General features: G+C 31.2%; 2 protein-coding genes across 6 annotated transcripts in view; one reads left to right on the plus strand and one right to left on the minus strand.

The window, feature by feature from the left end:
• LOC126851408 (leucine-rich repeat-containing protein 15-like) overlaps positions 1-23,847 on the minus strand; it is an 89,944-nt gene that overhangs the window by 13,773 nt on the left and 52,324 nt on the right. The gene's annotated exons all lie outside the window — the stretch shown is intronic.
• Positions 10,041-23,847, plus strand: part of LOC126851406 (pre-piRNA 3'-exonuclease trimmer-like) — a 119,025-nt gene continuing 105,218 nt past the window's right edge. The window contains exons 1-2 of one of the 3 annotated variants that reach the window (XM_050595342.1): positions 10,041-10,464; positions 11,055-11,253. The gene's annotated coding sequence lies outside the window, so the exon portion shown is untranslated. Of the gene's footprint in view, positions 11,254-23,847 lie in introns of all 3 variants that reach the window. The other 2 variants (XM_050595343.1, XR_007687661.1) reach the window with 2 other exon arrangements.

Raw genomic sequence — 23,847 nt, forward strand, 5'->3', positions numbered from 1 at the left:
CGAATGTTTCGTGTAAAGGATTTATGATGACAAAGGAAGAAAGAGTACGTTATGGAAAATATATCTTGATCTATGACTTTTCCATATGGAGGAATCGTAATGTTAATATTTCGCCGATGCTCTTTCCTCTTTATCTCGTGATATTTGTTGAGAAAGTATACAAAATTCTGTTTTTTCAAATCTCCCAGCAGAAATCTTCTTAGAGTATCAATATCGAAAATTAAAACTTAAAAAATAACGCACGTATATATACACACTTGTTTATTTCGTTATTTTTAACAAGAGCGTCATTCTGCAGATTACACTTGAAATACGATATTGTTTACTCGATTTTTTTAATGACTTGAGAACGTAACTATGATGACATAGATAATTGTAAAAGGATAAGGTAAGCAATAAAAATTAGTTTCTATTTATTTTAAAATGTAAAGATTTTTTTCTCTCTGAATTGTTTGTATGTAAAAATTTGCAAATACGTTTTATATATGCCAGCTTTTTTATTAGTTTTCGAAACGAAACGAATGGATGTCAGGATAAATTTATACTCGGAAAATGTAAAGTTTTAATACAAGTGTCACATATACAGAATGAATAAATCTGTATACGTTCTGACTCTAAAAATATATACATTTCGAATGAATATCACTTTATATATTTCAGATTCGGGCTATTCAATATTTTATTTCTATAAATTTGTAATAAGTTTGCACAATTTTAATATTTTCAAGTATATATTAAATATATTAATGTATTAAATGTAATATATTAAATGTATTATAATACATTTTTCATATATTTAATTGATTATTATATTTATTTAAATTTCATTTTTTTCGTGAAATAAAAAAGATGTATAGTTGATAAAATAAAGACGCATTATCTTTTGTCTGTCGAAGTCTCGTACTTTCAAGTTAATCAAGATAGCATAAATCGCCTTAGAAAATCGGTTCCATTCGATATCTATAGACAATCCGTTTTTGATCAGCGATCCATCTATGTTGAATAATGCCATAATTATGGATGATCAAGATAACCTTTGTGATCGAAAGATAAAGAAAGAACTAGACGATGCATTATTACGTATTCCGAAGATCTTTTACGAAAGCGCTCTTTTAAGAAATTCGAAATCGAGATGAAGGATATTGCTTGACTGCTAATTGAGTTTGGTAGTGAGACGTGTTCGCAGAGAGGAAGATTCAATTGGGAAAATATTAAGAGCTTCCGCCATGTCTGATTTCTTCTAAGAGTGACGCTTTCGCGCAATGCCTGTGACTTTAGTCCTATTCTTGTTTAGCGCAATGAGCTTAAAATACGGAAAGTTAACGGTATGCCAGAGACGAGAATGAAATGTAGCAATTAATCATTTATATGACGAAACGTCGCATCGTAAAGGCGAAAAGTGACGAGAAAATTATTTTATTTAAAGAAAATTATTAAAAGTATTGGAGAAAATGTGATGCAAACGATAGCAATAAATTCTTGTTTTGCAATTTTTTTTTTAATTCTTGAATAACAAATAATAAATGCATTTACATATGAATTATGGATTTATTTCAAAATACGTCACGTTATAGAATAAATTTGATGCGTAATGCTGTTTTAGCATCGCTTTCACAAAGCACAAATCGCGAAGCATCGAGGAGAATGCGGATACGAGAATAGTAATTAGCATATCAAGTGTTTAAACAAGGGGACGAGGTAAAACTCCCTTCTGTCAACCGTTTGACGTCCCCCAAATCGATTCGTCTTCGCTCGCTCAGCAATAGCTCGCCCCGTTTTGTTTGTACGACGGTTGGCGTAGAATAAATTGTACAATCTAGCGGGAAAGAGAGAGAGGCACTCTATTAAATTGAATGACGTCGACACTTCGATAACGTTGTTCGAGTACGCTCGTGGCTTTTTTCATTTTCCATGCCGGCATGCTCACGTGATTGACTTTCGTCCTACAGAAAAAATAAAAAAACAGAGAGACCGTAAAATTCAATTTGTCGGAAAACGCACATTCTCATCCTGAAAGAAGAATAGAACAATAAGAATATAAACTTGCGTAATCATAATCTCTCGCCATTTTCTCAATGTGTATGTGTGTGTGGGACATTACGACACCAAAAATATATTTATATTTTATGTTTATACAAAATCATAAACATGTTTGCGTTTTATAAATTACAACATGTGTTTTATATTAATCTATGATTAATGATTTTGCTACATTATAATTAAATTATATAATCGCACGCTATTTTATTTTATCAATAGACTCGAGTAGATGCTCTTCTCTCAGTTTGTTTATATGATTTTATTTGCAAGAAATTATATAATTCTTTTTTTTAGGAGATTATATTAAATTTATTTTATATTTTAATATTAAATGTATGATATATATAATACGTATATTTTGTGAACTATTGATGATACGATGAAAAAAGTAAAAGCAAGCTGCACATTTTTGCAATTTGCAATAAGTTGAACAATTATAGAGAAATGTTTCTCTGCATCTCGATATCTATTTACATTCATGTTTTCGCAATGACAATGGCGTGACTGACAGTTTGATCATATTTTCGTTATGCATGATTCGGATGTTATCTTGCTGTGAAAATTAAAACAAGATACTTTGCTCCCAGTTGAATTGCAGTGATTCAATTTTGTATCACATTTTCGCGATGTGACCTTAATTCTTAGCGCGCTTTGACATTAAATATACGACGGGCGTATTACACTTTATTAGCATACGAGTATGATTAGCACATGTTAAGCGATGCAGCGAGACTCGACATACGCATCTACGTAGAATTGATAGCAAATCTTGCATATGATTAATTAATGCATTACGACTGATGAAAATATGTATTATATTTATTTACCATATTTTTTAAATAATAATGATTAACAAAGTAATTTTAAAATTTTGTCATTAAATAGTGATACACATATTAATCACGACTAATAATGTCAAATAATCTCATCTTCAAAGAGCTATATTGCATTTGATGAGATCCGAACATCAGAATATCTAGGCTTGATTGGATATTTGCATAAATCTTTTATGCATGTCGCGTGGGTTCGAAGTCGCGGCATTGCAAAAGGAATGTCCCGCTGACTCGCACTATTTTTAGTTCGCGAAATTATTTTCAGAATTATTTATTAGTTCGTTGTCTCGTTCGTGAAATGAAAAAAGACAGATATACTGTGTTTCTCCATCTTCTTGCGGTTTTTTAATTTTTTTATCAGGAGGAAGAAAGGGGAAAAAATGAAAGAGTGAGTTGAATTTTCTCCTACTGCGGAAATCGCTAAACTTCGGTATGTCGCTTCGTAGATGTTTCTGTCTCTGCGTTGTATACGACTTTAACAAACAAGGTTCATTCATAATTGAAACGCCTCGTATTTTTGAGAAAGAAAGAGAAAAAAGTTATCTCTCTCAAGTAACATACAATTTGAGCACGATGCTGTCACAACCAGAAAGGTAATGCCAACGAAAAGAGCAAGCTTTGCATATGTTTCGTTAAATTGTTGGCTTTTGCGCATGCACCGCACACGATGCTACCAGATTGAAATTTTGCAAAAATCCAACCGCCCGTACCCTAAGAAGATTACGTGAAAGATTATTGGCTTGAGCTCCCTTTACACATGGCAAATACATTATTTGCATATCCCTTCACAAAAGCGCTCGCTGTTTCTAGTTCTAATTATAACTCAACTCGCCTGTGTATTAACACTTGCAAAGATTATGCTCGCGTGAACAGATCAATTTGCGAGGAATATGTATTCCGGCTGAAATTTACGATCCATATTAATCTTGCTCATTACCCTTTCATAAAATCCCGTATATGATATAGCTAACGTCGTCGTATCTCAAAATTAAAACGACCAGAGATGCATTTATGACATAAATACGAGATGAATTTATTCGCGATACTCACGTCGTTTTACTTATACGATACTGAAAAAAAAATCGGATATTATTATTATAATGGATATTGACTATGTCGAGACAATATTGGCGCATATATTGTCTCTCGCTTTCTTTACTTCGCTTTCATAGATGCATTTTCATGAGTATTGGCGAAAGCAATGCTGCTTGAGAATATACATGATGAGAGATTGAACTATTGATATCCACGAGTATTTTCCACGCCGGTATTGCTCGAAATTAGGTTAATAAACAGAGGCGGAAGTGGTGCGGATTCATAGAGGCATACATTTCATGATTATTGTACTATTTGCAACGTTACTTACTCACTACCGGAGAATCGGATATTCTCGCAGAGTCGAGTGCTGTTGATGCGTATCTGCCGTGAGATGCGGATGCCGGATGCGCTTCTCGCATCGCAGCATCCGAATGCGCTATGCAAGACTGAACTCTCGGCAACTCGAATTCATGATCCACTTTTTAATCCGGCAAGAGATTGTGTATAGTATATTTTCACCTTTCAATCCCGCGATAGTATAACGGGAGATAACAAAGTCAAAGCAAATGTTTCGCTTCAAATACAACACAGAAAATCCATACGTGTAGGCTTGCATCACATGTTTTTCAATTTTTTCAAAAGAAAGTTTGATAAAATTTTTAATATAAAATGTGTGTTTTTATCGTTATGTTTCAAATTGCATATTCTAAAATTTTAAGAAAAAGATATAAAAAAAGAGATTAACGAGATCAGACACTATAAGAAAAACTAATTCTTTATAATGTTTTTGGAGTCATAATATTTTATTATGTATTATTTTTTTGTTTTTAATTAGTCTTTAATATATATATATATATATATATATATATATATATATATATGTATACGTAAAGAGAAAAAAGTAATGTAATAAATTAATTACAAAACTTTTTGGAAGAGAATATTTTTATACCTTATAGGGAAATGTTTTTATACTTTATCATCATTTTAATATTGGAATAAGAATAATCTCTCTTTGATATAGAATCGTGACTCATAACGTCACAAAAACATTTGATATATCCTGACAGTATATAATGACGTACATTTTAACATAAGAATACATCGCAACGTTCTGTCAACAACTTGACAAACGAGTGTCTGAGACAGGAAAGAAGAAAGCGTGGTGCGAAATTTCTACAAATCGTCTTCGGGAAAGAAAGAGGGTTCTTTCATTTCTTTCTTTGGCGCATCTGGCTATAATAATAATAGTTAGATAAGTCTTAAGGTGGACCGACAGACACTATGTACATTCGTCAGATTGTTTTCCGTCTGACGCCTTGACATTTGCGAAAAACAGATCTGGCATAATGAAGTGCTTCCAGTTTCAACTAATGGCGTACCATTAGCCGAAATATCGTCGCGTTCGTAAGAGGATTTCGTATTCAGATACTAACGAAAGGGAAGAGAGAGAACAGTTCACGAAGTTCTCTATTCGTTTCGCTTCTCAATCATGTAAACTCTCCTACGGCTCAGCAATTTTTCCGAATGCCCAATTTGTCGTTTGCACGAAATTACTGCGGCTATATCATTTCGTGCAATATGCATTTTCATTCAAAACAGAGAGAATAAGAGTTATCTATTCTATATTTCTATATCTCTATATCCAGTTTCTTCACATTATACAAATATTATCTTTCCGATTTTGAAATTATTGAATTATTCTATGTTGTAGCTTCTCTATATAGATGTTTCTAATCTCTAAAAATTTCAAATATATATTTTTCAATTATTATACATAAATTTCCCTTTTTTATTATTATTTATATTAATATCGCAATTAATTTTTATGTTTTGCGATTTTTTAAATTTAAGTATTTAATTATTTCAATTACTTTCTAAAAGTTTTTGCATCTATAGTAACAATTTTTAGATTGAAAAAATAAAATTTTGTATAGCATTCACTATATATATGTCACGTTCTCGTGTACGGTACGTCGCCAGTTAATCACTGGATTTCAACTTTCTAGACAGAGCAAAATTAATGGGCAAACCTACCGCCGCTTTCCAATTATCACCATCCTACGAAATGTGTATTCTCTGTTGGGCGTTTCGTCGACGAGTCATTTTTCTTATATTTTGTTTTGTGACACAGTCAGTGGATTGTGAAAAAAAATTTGCACAAAATACTGTAACTTTTGAAAACATCGCACGTGTAATTCTATTCTCTGTCAGATATGTTGGTAATTACATGACTGTTGTGTGTTAAACAACAAGAACAACAAGATTTTATTTGCGAACAGAGACAACATGTATGTAATATAACGTGAGGTAGTGTCAATTCAAGTCTTTAATAAAACACCGGTGTTATACTTTAATCTTTCACTGCAAATAATGGACATCGTCAACGCATAAAAATAAATAGTTATCAGATGCACACAATAATTGCAGCAATACATTTTACCATTATTTGCACTTTATTACGAAAATAATGTCGTTGGCGGTTTCCAGTCTTATTTGAACGATAAAAATATCGAATCATTATTCTCTTAAATGGAATCAGTGTCACTACTACTGATAAACATTGATTTTAGTTAATATAGCACTGCAAACAATATAGTGTGTGAAATTTCACTGAGAAAAATTAGTTAGTAGTGATGACTGATTTTTCAATAAAATATTACTGTTATAATCAATAAAACATAAGATGGAGAAAAATGTGAATTCTATTGAAAATCATTGGAAAAATGATGTGAATACATGATTACTAAAATCAATAAAATGTCACTGCTTTAATCAGATAGTTTCACTAATTTAGTTTAGCAGAAATACACATGATACGTAAATCTGTATATGTAAGTAATCAGGCTGTTTCGCTGAGTTGAATCTCCGTCTCGGGTCGCTCGTTCGTTTCCTATGGAAAATGTTTCCCGCGTGGATCGTCGTAGACTTTTGCGAACAAGTCGTTCGCGAAACGCGCGTATGCAAATGTGACTCGCGGCATAACAACGACAACGACGAGGACGACACGCTGCATAGGGAGTTTGCATATTTTCCGAATACATACGCATCGTAACGAACGAGTGGGTTGAATAAGGGCGCATTGCGATGTCGAATTCGGTTCCGGCTGCAGAATATGGCATTCGTTAGCGTCGGTATAACGACTCAGTGACCTAATGAACCATGCGTGCGTCCAACGCGGTGTACTCCTAATTAAATGCCTGACTCGGATGCCACGCCATTGTCCTGTCACGCGTATTAATAAACGGTACAATAGCACGTCCATCATGGGGATACGCCTCGGTTAATATCAATAATTATGAGCTCAATTTTTAGACGTGGTTATTACATAATAATGAAAAAGATGATGCATTTAATAAGATTTGTGTTTTTTTTTTAGGTGAGAGATCGATGAACAGAGTTTGGCGGTTGTTTATTCAATTAATTGTGCAATATCAAATGTGTATATCAAATGACTGATTTGTATATCAAATAATTCGAGAAGACTATTTTATACAACACATAGAATTAAAATACAAAATAATTTAAGATGACTTTTGCTAAAATATATATATATATATATATATATATATATATATATATATATATATATATTAACTTTTGCCAAATAATCTAAGAACGTAAAAATATTTACATTATGCAACAATATAGGAAGGGAAAAGGAAATTTTTATAATAGAAAACTTTAACAATAAATATTATTACGAAATCTGTATGAAAATGATTACCGGAAGAAAGCATAAAAGATTAGATGGAATATTTTAATATCATATATATACGATTATTTTATAAAAAAAAATAATTATAAATACAGGAGCAATTTAAATAATGCATTATATGACTACTTTAAGTAACGCAGTACATAAGACTTATTGCATTGGAATCAGGCTTCTCGTCCTACTGACAAAAGAATTTTATTCGTTTGACAGATATAACGAGCTGTAAAATCCGATTACCGCGCGTTATCGGTCCACTCATTAAACTGCATAATCAATAGGCGAATCTTTATCACGGAAATTTATCGATTAGCGAAATCGCGATGAAATTAGAACGTTTATTTAAAGTTCTATCTTATGTCGGCATGCGGCAGTTCCGGAAGTAGATCTGGAATGAGAGATAGAAGAAAGGGGGAGAAAGAAAGAGAGACGAAGATAGAGAGAAGAAGATGGAAAATGCGTCGAGGTCATGAGAGAGCCCAAGGTGGTTCGCGCATTAAGTGATCCATTCGTGAGGAACTGAGATCGACTGCCGACCTTCTATCCATGGGGAGGGTAATTTTATATTCTCCCTCTTGGCCTCGTACCTACAGTCTGTTGCCGCGATGTTACTTCACCTGTTGGTTGCTCGACGTTTCGCTTGGCTTCCCTCAACGTATACGTAATATTGATCGGTCACAGCGCGCGCGGGTCGAGAGGCGAGGTGGGTTCCGGCTGTCCTGCAAAGACCTCAACCACCGAGTATAACGTGATCGGGGAGTGTAATCACGATCACGTCCTGGCTAATATTCCAAGGAAGAGCGCGTCGAGAGAACGCCATCTCCGTAAAGAGGACGACCCATATCTCTAAATTGGTCAATTATACGCTTCGAAACAGGTTGTGCCGTCGTATTAACGATTCTCTAAGAATATAGGATTAGTCGGAATTTTTTTTATGGTGTGTTGCAATCGAGTAAGCTCGTGCTGAATTGATATTGTATATATTTAATAGAGATATTGAAGATATTGGAGCTGCAAAATTTGATCATTATGATTAATATCAATAAAAATAAAAGAAAAAGGCAAGTTAATATTAAACAATTTGATATCATCTTGATATGAAATTATTTTGATATTATATTATTTGAATTATAATACATGATTGTAATTGTTTGCATTAAAATATTATAAATGCATTATTAATATTGTATAACAATTTAGCATTAACTTTAGTATAATACTGTGATAATAATAATAATATTAATATTTATGGCTTATAAACGATGAAGATCGAAGCAAGAAGTTTAGATCATGTTTTTATTAAAATTTCTATACTAAAAGATTATTAATAATTATTAGTTGTATCTATTTTACGTGTCAATTTTATTTTAATTTTTTTTTAGACTATTTATATTCATCGGTAATTTAACTTTATTTCACTTCAAGCTAATTGAATAGCAAAAAAAAAATGAAAAAATTAATTTATAAATATTTCATCGCGGAAAAGATTTTTTATATAAATTATTTTTGAGTTGATTATTTATTATTAATTATTGTATATAGATTCTAAAAAGTTTGATATTTTGAGATAAAAATTAACATTTAATAAATCTTTTTAAAAATGTTGCGCGATGAGAGACTTGAGCCGACAATTAGTAACGTGAGCTATACCGTATGTCATTGTGTTATTATCCTTCGAAACGCGATCACAAGTATCAAAAAAAAGCACATTTATTTCTTACGATATATATGTATATATATTTTAGTTATTATCAAGCTTGCGCAATCATTTAATTCTCACTATTAACGATTCGTAAACGTATCAGGTCCAGATGGCTATTTATTCAAGTAGATAGTATCGCGTGACTTATTCATTTGAAATATGAATTGAAGCGATAAAGAAATGGAAATTTTAATTTATTGTCTCGTGATATTTACAGGCGGTAATTATTTCTGTATAATATTTGATTTTATTGTTGATTTGAACATATCTCGCATCATGTTTTGAATTTTGATCGCCAACATGTAATTTATTATTATTATCATTTCCTGATTGACAATGAGAGAGCGGAGTAAGCAAATTGCCGTATTAAATAATTTTAGCAATATGAAACAATCGACATATAGAATGTAGAATGATACGCGAATTATCAGATTGAATAATATATATATATATATATATATATATATATATATATATATATATATATATATATATAATTCTTTCCTCAAATAAACGCGCCGATCCGTTTATAATCAATCAGAGATATATAAAATAGAGAATATTTGGCTTAAAATTATTATTTATGTGTCAAATATTTGGCATAAAGTAATGTTTTGTGATGACAACAAATCAATGCGAACAACACTGTGGCCTTGATCTTGGCCTTTGTTTATACTGCGTACATGTCTTATTATTCGCGTCAGTCGTACGACGATGTTTGAGCAGATAGGTGATGGCACGATTCGCTCTGCGTGTCGTTCTTTGAAACGCGATTATCACTTTGTACAATTAATTAATTCTACAAATAATTTATAAACGCATCAGTAGTTATGGAAATAATTATGGAAATAAATATTTTGCGTAATTTATTTATTTGAAGTAAAAATCAAAGCGATCGAAAATGGAAATTATAAATTATTGTTTCGATACAACATATCTACGCAAACAATAATTATTTTCTTAAAGATTCTCGTATATATAGTAAGAAATAGCGACGCGCGTCTTGTTTACATCCTTGAGATATTTTAGTGCGACGTAGTGGGATACATCGTATTATAATAAAAAACATCAAAAAAAGGAAAAAGGCCTAGGATCGACACAAAGAAGAAAAGATATTCATTATTCTATTAACGTTCGTATGTTAAGCAAGATGTATTATATGTTATCAAGTTTTTCTATCTTTTTGCCTTCGATAGTGACTCCATCTTTTCGTAAAATTCTTTCTTACAATTTAATAGATTTTATATCACGATTAAAACAATGGATAAAACAATGGAGCAATCTAAATAATGGAAAGTAATTAATAACGCGTAATAATTAATAACGCGTTTTGAATAAATATTTGATATTTATATTACACCATTTCACAATATATTTAAATATAATTTATAATTTATTGATAGTACTTTTGTAATAACGTGGAGAGAAAATTAATATTTGATATTCGTTTTTTTAAACATTTCCTTTCGCCTACAAAATCCTCCTATGGATACACCTTGACATCGGTGGGAGGGCTTAGCACCGTGGAGGGTTTATCCTGAAGGGGAAGCCAAACGCGGTTTTTAAGACTTATTAGGCCCGTTATTAAATTGCAAAAAATCGCAACAAATAAGTCGATATCCAGTTTTTCGAAAATAAATACTGCGTCGTGTTGTAATTAATTTAAATTTCGGGAGTGCCGTGTAAAGTAAGTATCGCGCGTCTGTTTTCATTATGCTGCGGATAGTTTGTTTTGTTTTAATTAATTCGGGAGTGCCGATTCGGGAGTCACATGTCTGTTTTTAATGTGCCATGAACAATTCGCGCGCGATCGTCATTGACCATATTTTCGCGAATAAGTGTAGTGCGCGATTACCAGACGAATCCTGAACTGAAGGAATCCTGAGAGGAGGAAGTCTAGGAGGCAACGGCGGAGCAACTTTGGGGTGAGTAATTTATATTATTTGTATATTATTTTTTATTAATTGCATACGCGCGTCTATTCACATTTATTTGATTTATTTATTTGCATAACTTAAACAAGAATTAGGTATAAAAATTTTTTTTATATGTACGATATTTTATAAAAGCTTGTACTTAAAAAGGAATAAAAAAAGGAATAAAAAAAATTGCTCTTTACAAATTATAATACATAATTAATTCATTTAATAAATAACAATACATTTAAACGTATTGAATATAAAATTGAATATAAAAATATTGAAAAATATTGAAAAATTCAATAGGATAATAATTTTTTGAAATATTAATTATGTAAGTATAATTGAGATTTTATGTTTGTATGTTTGTTGATCAACGTAGCTTCTACGTAATCAACTCCGCTGCTGCGCATCGATCGATGAGTCAAGAATTTTTATTTTATGGTCAGAACGTCAAGCATACATGCATAAGTAATGTCTTAACTTTTTAAAACTTCTATCTATTACATATAAGAATTTGATTTTCAACTTTTGTACTTGCCGTTTATTTCTCTAGAGAGATTCTTTTATTAATTAGAATTAGCTTGACACAATAAAAAAAGAATATTATTATAATTTTAAATATATTTAATTTTTCTTAAAAAAAAAAAAATAAACTATAGTATTGTTTTTTATTTTAGTATCGCAGAGAAAATATATATAAAAACAGTGTTTGCTATTCTAACCGTAATAGTTAGTCGACATTAATCGATAGGATAACACGAGTCCTTTTTTTTTGAATATTAAAATCGTGCTGATAAACTAACCGCGCACATTTCCATATCTTCCGCTTACTAAATGCGAGATATAAATTGAAAGAATGAAACAGCTTCGTAAGCTTTAAACGAGGGATTTCTTAATTAACCATGTTTAAATTGAATTCGCGGTCTATTTGATTCGCTTGAGAATTTCGAGTCGTTGCTTGCGCCTGTATCACGCGATGTACTTCAGCTGTACGAAAGAAACATCAAGATATAACGCGAGTAATTAGTCTCGATGAGCCATGAGGCAAAAGCAAAGAAATAAACAGCAACAAGCAAACCAGATTTTCATGAAAATTATATATTATTTAGTGAAAACTTGTTGGGAAAATAAATAAGTGAATAGTAATATTATTGGATTAGAGTTGTAATTATTTGTTTAAATACGATAAAATTAAAATGATTGCATTTATTCAAATGTAATACATTGTTTATACATATAGTTGAACAAACAAAAATGAATAATGACAATTTAATTATTTTCTCTTATTATATTTGAATGTGAAACTGACATTTACAGTCTGCGATTGCGTATGTAGACAATTGATTATAACTTTCGTATTTTTTTAAACGAAAAAAAAATATTAAAAATTTACTTGTACAAATAATTGTAATTCTTCCTTTTTAATTGTAATTCTTCCTTTTTAATTGTAATTTTGCAATCGCAGTCAATTATTCTATATAAGAATAATTTTCTATATAAGAAAAATTTTGTTGCTGCTAAAGTTTTGTAATAATTATTTTTTAGTGTGTTTTTGCTATAATCATTTAACATCTACAATAAATTTAATCAATATAAATACATATTGTTTAGCGAAGCTGTAGTTTTAATTATTGTCAACTCTATCTGAATACGAAATGAAAATGCACTTGCTATTAAGATCAATATTATTAAGCAAAATAACGGGAAGGTAATTTTGCGTCAAGAAAGTGCACTTTAATCTTCCTCTAATCTTGCTTCATATGGAATGAAAGAGATATATCAAAAATTCCAAAAATTTATATTTAAAAAATTTGTAAAAATTAATTGTTTAAAAATTAGTTATATATCTTTTTTTAACACATACACTTTTTTCTCTCTCTATGTATAAAAGGACTTTATATTAGCAGTCACGATTGTAAATTATTCGGTTCAGTTGCGATCAAGTCAGTGTTATCAGAGCCAAAGATGGATTTCGCGGTTGAAATAATCTCATCCTGGCGGAGATGCATCGCATACGTACATCGAGCTTCGCGAAATATCGTTATCAGACTTAACCTCGTTCGCTTGTGATATAGTAAATGTTTACGATCTCGTCGAAATCGCGAGTAATAAAATATACCGGATATTTTCCCAGAAATTTTCGAAAAATTGCACATTTTGGTATACCTTTCGCATTTTCTGTAGAATCTCGAGAAAAAGTTTCGCTATTCGTAAAAAGTAATCTATATAAAAATAGGCACAGATGCTATTTCAAAGTATTTTTCCAACATATTTGAAAATATACATAACTTTAAAAAAGTATAATCAATATAAAAAGACAATGCGTCAAAAAAAATTTTTTTTTGTAAAATAAACATGATTAAGTAAAGTTTTAATATTTTTAATATAATTTTAATATAATTTCTACATTTTTTCTTCTTATAATCTATGTTTGGCGCGATAATTATATATTCTATATTGTATAATAAAATTTGATGATTTAATTTATCTTTTTTTATGGTAATAAAATTTTATAATCCCTAAAGTTGTCAAACAAGATAGCAATATATATATATATATATATATATATATATATATATATATATATATATATATATATATATATATATATATATAATTACGGAAATTACAAGAAAGGAAATGGCTTCAAACTTTTTAAATTAAATTAAAGGCAATTTTAAGTTGTTAAAAATATACATAATATAAGTATTGAGAGAGAAAGATATATATATCATTAAAATAAATTTTATAATTGAATTATTCAATTATCTGTTTATCAGAATATGCGGAGATAAAATTTAGAAGAGGGATTGTAAACTAAACGTGTAAAATAACGCAAAATATTTGTTGATAAACGTATTAATCCGTTTAATATCGATATGCGATTATATTAATATATTTGTTCTATCAGTTGCACTTTTCTCGAAAAATGACATTTAAGCCACGTTACATTATTATGTAACGTGCCGGAATTGAAATTGCTTTGTACGTTTTATATCACTGATAGTGCGCATTATATCTTGTTGGTGTTTTAATGTTCCTCTTTTCTGTCTACGTATTATTATAGTTCTATCCCTCCAGACACTTCCCGCAATGTATCATGTCGTTAAACCCTACATATTTCTTCCTACTCGCTATCACTTTTACGAAGATATCCTCGCAATAAGAGGTGCTTTTAGCTCCGGAATTCAAAAATATTTTATGATACTTTCTCTCTCTCTTTCTCTCATGTTTCCGAGGTAGAAACAATGCCAATACAAATTTCCGGATGATATTCATGATGCTAGATGAAGAAATTTTAATATTAGAATATTGTACAAATTTATATAACATATCATGTACAATTTTTATAATAATTAAAATTATTTTGCGTGCATGAATAATGCAGATTCGGTAATTGAATCGTCAAAATTGATACGGTTCTCGACAGTTAACAATTGTTCGAAAAAAAATAGTATAATTGAAAGAAAAATAAACGATAAACTAACGGCCCGAAAAATAAACAGTACCCACTGAAACGTAACACGAATTTAAAGAAGGCTTGCCATTCTACATTCTGTAGGAATACGTGTACTGCATAATTTTTTACAAAAATATAATCGACAAGAAACATACAATTCCTGTTTTGGCAAAAAATAATATAAAATGTATGTCAAAAATATATCATTTGCTAATGTTGTGAATAAGAATCATTTATACATATGTATAATATTTTTATCAGCGCTATTTATTTTAAATTGTAGATATATTTTATCTTTGTAAATTAATTGACTTATATTTTTTAATTGGCTTGAAGTTTATTTTATGATACTCTTGCACAAGTTAATGTTAAGTATTTTTCATAGAGAAAATTTTGAGAATCTATTTCTTTTATTTTCTACTTGATTTTATTAAAAAGAATCATCTTTGTGAAGATTTTCATTTCATTCTTTGGAAGATAACTGAGCATAGAGTGCTACTAATATCCACAAACGAACCATCGGCCAACAGAATTCGCACACTGACAAGTTCTATGAGTAAGTTGGTCCAGATTCGATTAAATTGTACGGAGAAACTCGTGCCTCGGAAATCCCACGCGAATCAGAAATGTTAAATTACAACTCTCCTCACAGCTATCTTGTGCAGCTGCAGAGTTATTATGTTGTAATATTTTGCATAAAAATGTGTAGTATGCAGATAATTATACTAATGTGACAGGTTAGTTAGGCAAAGTAGAAAAGTATTAGGCAATGTGACTGAAATGGAGGAATGCGGATTTCGCAAGATTTTTTGCGAAAGGGAAAAATATCTTTTGCTGCCGTATTAAAAATCTTTTCCACTCGACATTCGCATATTTTTCAGAAAATGTGACATCTCAAGTACTCAAGGCAATACCGCGTAATTTCGTAACTATGAGAAAGTAGCCGAGTATCACATATAGTAATCCGAGTTAAGTTTTGGTCTAAAGTCTCGGGTTAAACACTTGTTCACCCCAGATTTGCCGCAGGACCTACTAGCTTTGTTCCTGGCACTCATATTTCATAACAAAAGCTTATGTGGAAGACAAAAAGATTTCCTGAAATCGTGAAATCTGGTCTCTGACGGTCGGTTTTCCGTGAAGATTTAAAACATATTTATTTTTTCCGAGATAACTTGTAATTTTTCGCTAAATTGAAGCAATAATTATCTTAAAGGTATTGCGCGATCAAATTTAATTATAATTAGTTTTGATTAAATTTTTATGCAATTTTATCTTTATTTGTAGTTTTACGCTGTTTTTAAAGTATATCTTTTTATTAGTTTTTCAACTGATAAAAGCGCAAAAATGACTCTTAAAAATTGTTTCCGTTATTATAAAAACTTTTCATTAATAAAAACATATACCTAACGCATTAATATCAATAAATATCTTTTATATCTTTCTGCGTAATTATTACAATATGCGTGCTCACCTTACGCAGTTTTTCCCTATGGAGACTTAATGTTTTAATTTGAAAAAGTCATAATCATACGGTTGCTATTTTAAACGTATGTGTTATTATTAATTGATGCTACGGTGTAGACTCCGATCATTATAAAAAACTCACGTGTGTGTTTTCGTTGACCATAAATAACAATAAATGCAGGTACTATCTGTGATGTTAAGGATTACTGATAATTGTTTCTCGCGATTAAAATAAAAATATTTTGGCACTGCTTTCAATTATAATTTCCATATGCGCTTCCAGGCTTGCAATCAGTTTTAGGAATATATATATATATATATATATATATATATATATATATATAATTACGTACCAATAATTATATTGCGTAATTAATTACGGGTAAAATAAAATTTTCGATATCGTAATTAGTATGCTACACGTTAAATATTATTATAAGTGAAATGCAGCGTGACTTGATGTCATAAATGTCAACGTTATTAATTATTGTTTACATAAACTTAAAAGTTATTTATATATTGTAAGTAAATAAAATATAGAATAGACGATCTCTCTCTTTCACGAACAATAACTTATAACAGAATATACAATAAAATATTATCATATATAATATATAAATTTTGTAATTTGTAGCATAATTTTCTATAAATACAAATCATTTGACAGTCATTTACATCCTATTTAGTAGCGTACATAATATCGCGTAATATAGCGTGGGATATTTCGCGACGTATAAATTCTTTTCGATCGATTCTGAATGAAAGTATTGATGGGCAGCAGCAGGATTGACTATGATTGTCACTTTAATGAAATACTCCGCAAATCACTTTGGTTAATGGCAAATTTGTGTTTACCTCACCGACTAATCTTATTAGACTGGTAAAATATTTACGAGGTACTTCACCTCGAGAACCGCGCGCGCCATACTGAGACAGTGCTATCTGCGATAATAGCATCAGAATGGTGGAGCATTCATTAGCCGATACATCTGCCAAAGCTGGTTCGTTGATCGCAAACTAATCATCAGAGCAAACTGCCATGTTTGTGGTTTCTAAAGAGGGGAGAAAGAGGAGAATTCCGCTATCATAGGATAGATGATAAGATTGATCAATGATACTCGAATCGCATTAGACGCGTTTCTCTACAAAGAGAATTGAATCGCTTTGTTGCCAAATACCTACTATTACGGTGAGATTGTTGCAGCATATACGTAATAATTGCGCATCCGAGTGAGAAATGTTTCGAATCATCCTGAGGAAAATTGCTCGTGCAATAGAAGACTAGCGTAAATATTTAACTAATAAAATTAATATTTGATTAATAAAAGCTAATATTTAACTAATAAAAGCAATTTTTTTAAACATTGTTTTAAATAATATTCTATTATATTTTATAAAACAATATCGTAATAACGTGAAGCAACATTTTTCATATTTATTAACAATCATAAAAGGAGATAACGGTATTATTATCGAGAAAATAATTATACTAAATAATCTTGTTTGCCTTAAAAAAAATGTCATATGATATTCAACGATTCGAATGTTAACCGCCGTTAGCACAAATCATTTCGTTCGAATAATAATATGAACATGGTGTATAACGAGTTAATAAAATAATTTTCATTTACACGGCTGCCTCGTTTGCTGCCGATTACTATAACCGCAATGATAAAGCTGCTGTGATAATATTCGTATAATTGACATTGCATATATGTAGTATCACACGGCGCGGTTAATAGCTTTATCGTAGACGTGCAATTTATGAGCTACCTTGATGAAATTTGTGCATAGAAGATAAGTTTTTAATTATGCCAAACAAGACTGCCGGGGGTTTTACAGGTACGAGCGAGATTTAGCGTCTAATGAACAATGAAGCCCTTGGTCTTTTTAATAAATTTCTCTCATCAAGACCGAGGGTTTTCAATCCAAGTATTCTGAAATATGTAAAAATATCAAAAAGAAAGAGAAACTAGAGAGAATGTAAATTATAATTTCAATTATATTTTATGTAACTCCTCATATTTATCTTCGGAAAGACAAAAGCTATAACGATTTCCGATAGCGAACCTGGCATAGAATGTTCAGGTGTGACACGAATGCCGCTCAAGTTTTATTCGCTGCTCTGGAGCATCTCTGGTTCGGTTGAAATGTGACTAGAATTATGTGTCACGATTTTTACAGCGACGGCGAAGATATTGCCGCGGCAGGAAAGAAAATTTATTCAGTAATATATGCGCGAATAACGGTTTTGCAATATTCCCTATAGTCGTGTACAATATTCTTTTAATGACAATTTTATGAAAAAGTTTTGGTTAACAAAATTGAAAAAAAAAATCGTTTTCAGTCATTCTGATATATATTTTTTTTTTTTTTTGGAATTAATAAATCTTTTATGAAATAATTTATTAATTCTTAATATCAAGTATACATATATTCAGATAATAAAAAATTTAAGAATGTTAATTAAAATTTACCGAAAATTATATGAAGAATGTACATTTTTGTATTTAGTGAAGAGTTTTTATTTTTAGTCACAAATAATTTAAACATTTCATAATATTTATGCTTTGTGAATAAAAAATTGCCTACTGTCTTACTTGAAGAAATTGAATGACACTTTTATTAGATTTTCGAATTATTAAAAAAAAAATGTGGCTAAGAAAATCTACGATTGTTTTGACATCTTCTTGATTTCATGCATCTGACGTATTGACTTGTTTTTTTTTTTTTAGCAAACGAACATTTTAATTATTGCAAATAACGATTCACCTATGGCCAATTGTCACCTATATAGTTCACATCTCGCATGAAATGGTCGAATTAATTGCACGATATCTATCAATACCAGCGATGTGTTAAATCGTTTGCGATATAGTTCAGAAATAACCGATTATCCTAATTGCCTCTTTCCGGCATTGATTTCTGATGGCAGCGTGTGTCCCAGTGTGAAAATTAATTTCTAGCGCGAGATATGTACTAGTGATTTTCGCATTTGAGAACGACTGCACTAATTCCATAATGATGAATGTTCGTGTAAAATAGAAAGAGATAGAAACATGCCCAGCAGCTGTTGAAGCGCAGCCGGTGGTTAGTCGCGCTTCACAGTAATTAGAAATCGATATGCCGTTATGTTTTTCTCTATTGCTCGCGACGAGCCGGAAATAAATAATGATGCATATGAAAATTCTGTAATTTTTTAAATAGCTTTTATATCGGCTAAATGGACAGTAATCAAAAAATATAAAATTATCTTGCATCTCCTCGCTTTTACCTATAAAACTAAAACTAAAATTTTTTAAATAAAGAACAAAATGCGAAGAAATAGAAAACACAATTACCGCCAATATTTGTGAAGAAAAATACGCTTGACAAATAATGTGTATACACAGAAATTTATTTTGCAGGATGACATGTAAAATTCGGGATTTTTAAATTTTTTTTCAAGTTATTTGTAGAAAAGATGCTATGTTACGTGATACTGATAAATTCAATCTAATGTTACAAAATAATAAAATTAATGCAGAAATAATGTCACATTTTCCCTTCTCAGCGTTATTATATTATTATATGTTGATAACATATATGATGCTCTTGCAAAGAACGTCTTAGCTAAAGCCATTTCGTTGTTTCTACATTGGGATAAGGTGCAATAAACTGGCGGAATTGTCTTGGCTGACGCGGATCTCACCACGTCTAGCATCAACATCAGCATCAGTATCACGTAGCGACGTATCGCAAGGTAGCATGGTAGTTGCCATCTAACGCAGCAAAGCCAACGTAGTTAGGAAACGATACGTGTCACGAGATATCAGCGCAATTAAGGAGAAATGATTGTGCTCGTATATATATATATATATATAATAGCCGTAGTGTGATCCGTAGATGGAGCATTCTCGTAAAGATTTAATCGGAGTTAAATCGGGTTTTAAGACGGGTATTACTACACTTGTAAAAGAGTATCTCGAATAAAAAAAATTTCCAAAAAATTTTTAAATTTCATCGAGCAATCAAATTCGAGCAGTAATATATATATATATATATATATAAATACTTCGCGTAGTAAACCAGTATCGATCGCGAGCGAGTTACAATGTCGATGATGGGCGTCTTCAAAATTCGAGAAAAATTACACGTCGTAACATATGCATTAAGGTTAATGGTAAGTACAGACGTTACACACGCGAGCTAAAATCACACAATAACGGTTCTCGCCTACCATTTTAATAACATTATTTAACGATTTTGGAATCGGCGAATTTTTTAATGAAAACTTTAATAAGAATTTATTCATCATACACAACTATTAACTTCTAATATTATATATCTTAGCCTTTTAACTTCAAATAAAAATTTTCTTAACATATTTATTGCAATATATTATTAAATACATGCGTGTGTAAAAAAAGATATTAAATTAAACAGTCTTCAAAATTTTTGCTGTGGAAAATTCGGTTTAGTAAAATACAATAATGATGGGATATGTTTCTGACGTGACGATGATGAATGTGAATCTCACCCCAAATATGCAAAATAGCAACAGAAGAGATTACGAAATTTTTCCGAACGAATAGAGAAACGTCTGCTCTAAATGATGAATTATCAGGAGTACTCGGATTTTATGTGCGAAAAGAAAATTAATATACTTGCATCGTTGTCCGACGCGAGGCAATGTTACGAGCGTTACATTGTGAGGTCAATGAAACTTTACGAACAAAAGCCCGTTGAATATAACTGAGACGTAAGCCGGGTTGAATCCCGCGGGAACAACCGAGCTTTACCCGTTGAAGGCGTAAAATATTCTGAAATGAAGCAGCTGCTGTATTCCTACATTTATGCCTCGCACCCCGCATTCTTCGACTTACAGTGGTCACGTAGCACGTAGCTGAATCCTCCCAGACGAATATGGGATGGGGAAAGGGGAGGGAATTAACTGCTTGATTATATTCTCGGATATAATTAATCCATTTATGCCTCGCTCACGTGACCCAGAAGCAAAATGTGGCATCCTCCCGAGAGTGTAGAGAAACTGGTTCTATACATGTATAGTTCACAGATGTAGTCTTTTGCCTCTCGAGTTGAAATCAATAAATTCTCTTCTTGCAATTATCTAAATATAGAGCATAATTGTATAAATTTATATTTATTCTGAGAATATCTTTCAATTATTGGGGAAAAGAATGAGATGAATTATTCGTTGGTAGTTTTTAGATCACTTTTCGCATTTTGTGCATAAATTCAGTGATGCTTTATAATCTTTAATTGCGCACAATTATATTTTTCATGGAGATAATTTATATATAGAATGATTAAAAGAGCAGTATGTATGTTTTTCTCTTTTCTCTTCCTTTTTTCTTTACATTTGAATGTTGACATTAAAATTTGATCCACTAATTTCTTAGAAAATTAAATTATTATAACTTTGAAACAATATAATACTGAAACTATATGATAAATTTTATAGCTTATAACTATTCTTACTGCATGAAAATCTGTGCAGTTTTTTATGAGACTATTTTATGTGAGTTTGACACAGAATAGCTCCCTCATCTTCTATAAAAATTAAACCAATATAATGTATGATGTTTTTGGAATACAAAGTTCTCGTTTCATGATAATATTCGCGGACAAAAGGTGATTTTAAGAAAGAGTCGCCACGTGTGTCCAGTCAAATCTAACTTGCAAATTTGCGTGTTTGAAAGAACGTCACGTATTTTCATTGGCCGTGCGCTAAGGCTACTTTATTGCTGATACATATCATTTCAATAAAGCCATAAATTGGTTCGCTAAGGCATATTTTTTTTTTTACCTTTTTGCAACCTGCTAAATATTTAAGTAGATATCGCGTGCGATGCTCATACACAGGTAGCGAGACTGACAAGACCTTTCCCGGGCAAAACGCAAATTGAGCCCCCGAGGGTGTCGTCGGAGCGAAAATTGGAGAGCGCGAATGAAGATGGTTCTTCATCTTGGAAATATACACTTAGTGGAACCGACTGTAATTTCTCTGACTTTGTTATCGCAGCAGAAACAAAATAGCGGAACGCGCCGAGAGCGATTAGCTGTCTTATTACATCGGTCATCTTTATTTATTTCGTGCAAGTTAAGCGGTTTTCGCCATTTTCTACGTCGGATAAACACGTTATTTTCGCGAATAACATTCTTGAACTGTCGACAGTCTGATTCCTTCCTCGAGGCAATCAGAGATTATCGCGTTTTGTCGCGCACCTACGTATTCCCGGCACGTGTCACAAATATTAAAGGAAACTTCGTCTCTTCACAAAGAGGAGATTCTTGACTGTAATATGCGCTTCTCTGAATACGTGTATGTTACATTGAGATGATGCTGAAATGAGAATGGAGTGTTTCACAACTAGAATCTCAAATATTTAATTTTCTTGTATTTATCGTGTTTTTAATGAGTTTCGTCTATCTATTAATTCAACAAGAAACGATTCACAAAATTAAACCGTAATATTGCAATTACCATTCAAAATATATGTGAAGCTTTTAAATATATTCGAACTCTCATCAAATTTTTTAATTGTGTTAAATGAGTTTTGCAGTAAAAAAGAGACGATGTAATAAAGAGTTTTATATATTAACATCTTTTATATCTGTATTACAAGTTTTTTCACATTTGTGTTGTAATAGTTTCATCTTAGCTCAGTAAAAGTTAAATATGCTTTACTTGAATAATTATATTTTTGTTTTTTGATACTTTAAGAGCACGATTATAAATTGTTTATAATTAATTATATAGGTATTCTTTGTGAACGATTCAATATAAATATTTATTTTGATAATCGATGAATAAAAATGTGGCGTGTGATAAAACCGATATAACGTTTCGCGAATAGAACAAAAACTTTAGAAAATGTAAATAAAGCGACGCCCGCGATGCACAAGAAGGCAGTTTTGCAATGTATTATGTAAATCGCGTACGAGAAATTGAGGCACGCGCAATCGTCCGGCACGTAAAACTGTAAGAGAACTTTTTAATTAAACTAAGTGTGACGTTATTTGTCGTTGGATCCAGGAGGACCCTTATACGATTTTATCAAATTATATACAGACGTAGAGCTAACACGGCGCATGCGTCTCGGTCAAATGAGGATTCATTTCCGCCTCAATTATCTGAATAATAGAATATGCGCGATATGAGTTACGTCCGGTATGCTATAATTGCGCCGCAAATATTCTATCTTTCTCTCGGAACATTGCTAATAGCGCTGTTTATAATTCGGCCGCGCCGACATATTGATCGATATTATGTTGTGCACTTTTTGCTTTTGTTGCAATTTCAGTACACAATTACCACGGCGAAGCTTGCACAGAGGGACAAAAAACTGTTTGGTATCCCGCCCCGTTTTAATACCGCGGCATCTTTCCCGCTATAATTATTATATATCGTCCCCCTTTTCCATTTATGCAGAGACTGTTTAGACTGAATATTTTACTCAAAAAGATGTCTACAAATATGACTACTTCGCCAAATTTGCTGTCGATTTTTTATGAGAAATTATTTGCCAGTCTTTATCTCAATTATCTTTGAATTAAAAATCAATGATTAAATTAAAATGTAATGATTTCAATTTATTAATAAATATTGTTGCGCTCATTTGATCTAAATTGTGAGACAGTGCAACATTTGAGAAATTGGAGCGCTTCTC

Source organism: Cataglyphis hispanica, chromosome 8 (genome assembly GCF_021464435.1).
Source record: "Cataglyphis hispanica isolate Lineage 1 chromosome 8, ULB_Chis1_1.0, whole genome shotgun sequence".
NCBI lineage: Eukaryota > Metazoa > Arthropoda > Insecta > Hymenoptera > Formicidae > Cataglyphis > Cataglyphis hispanica.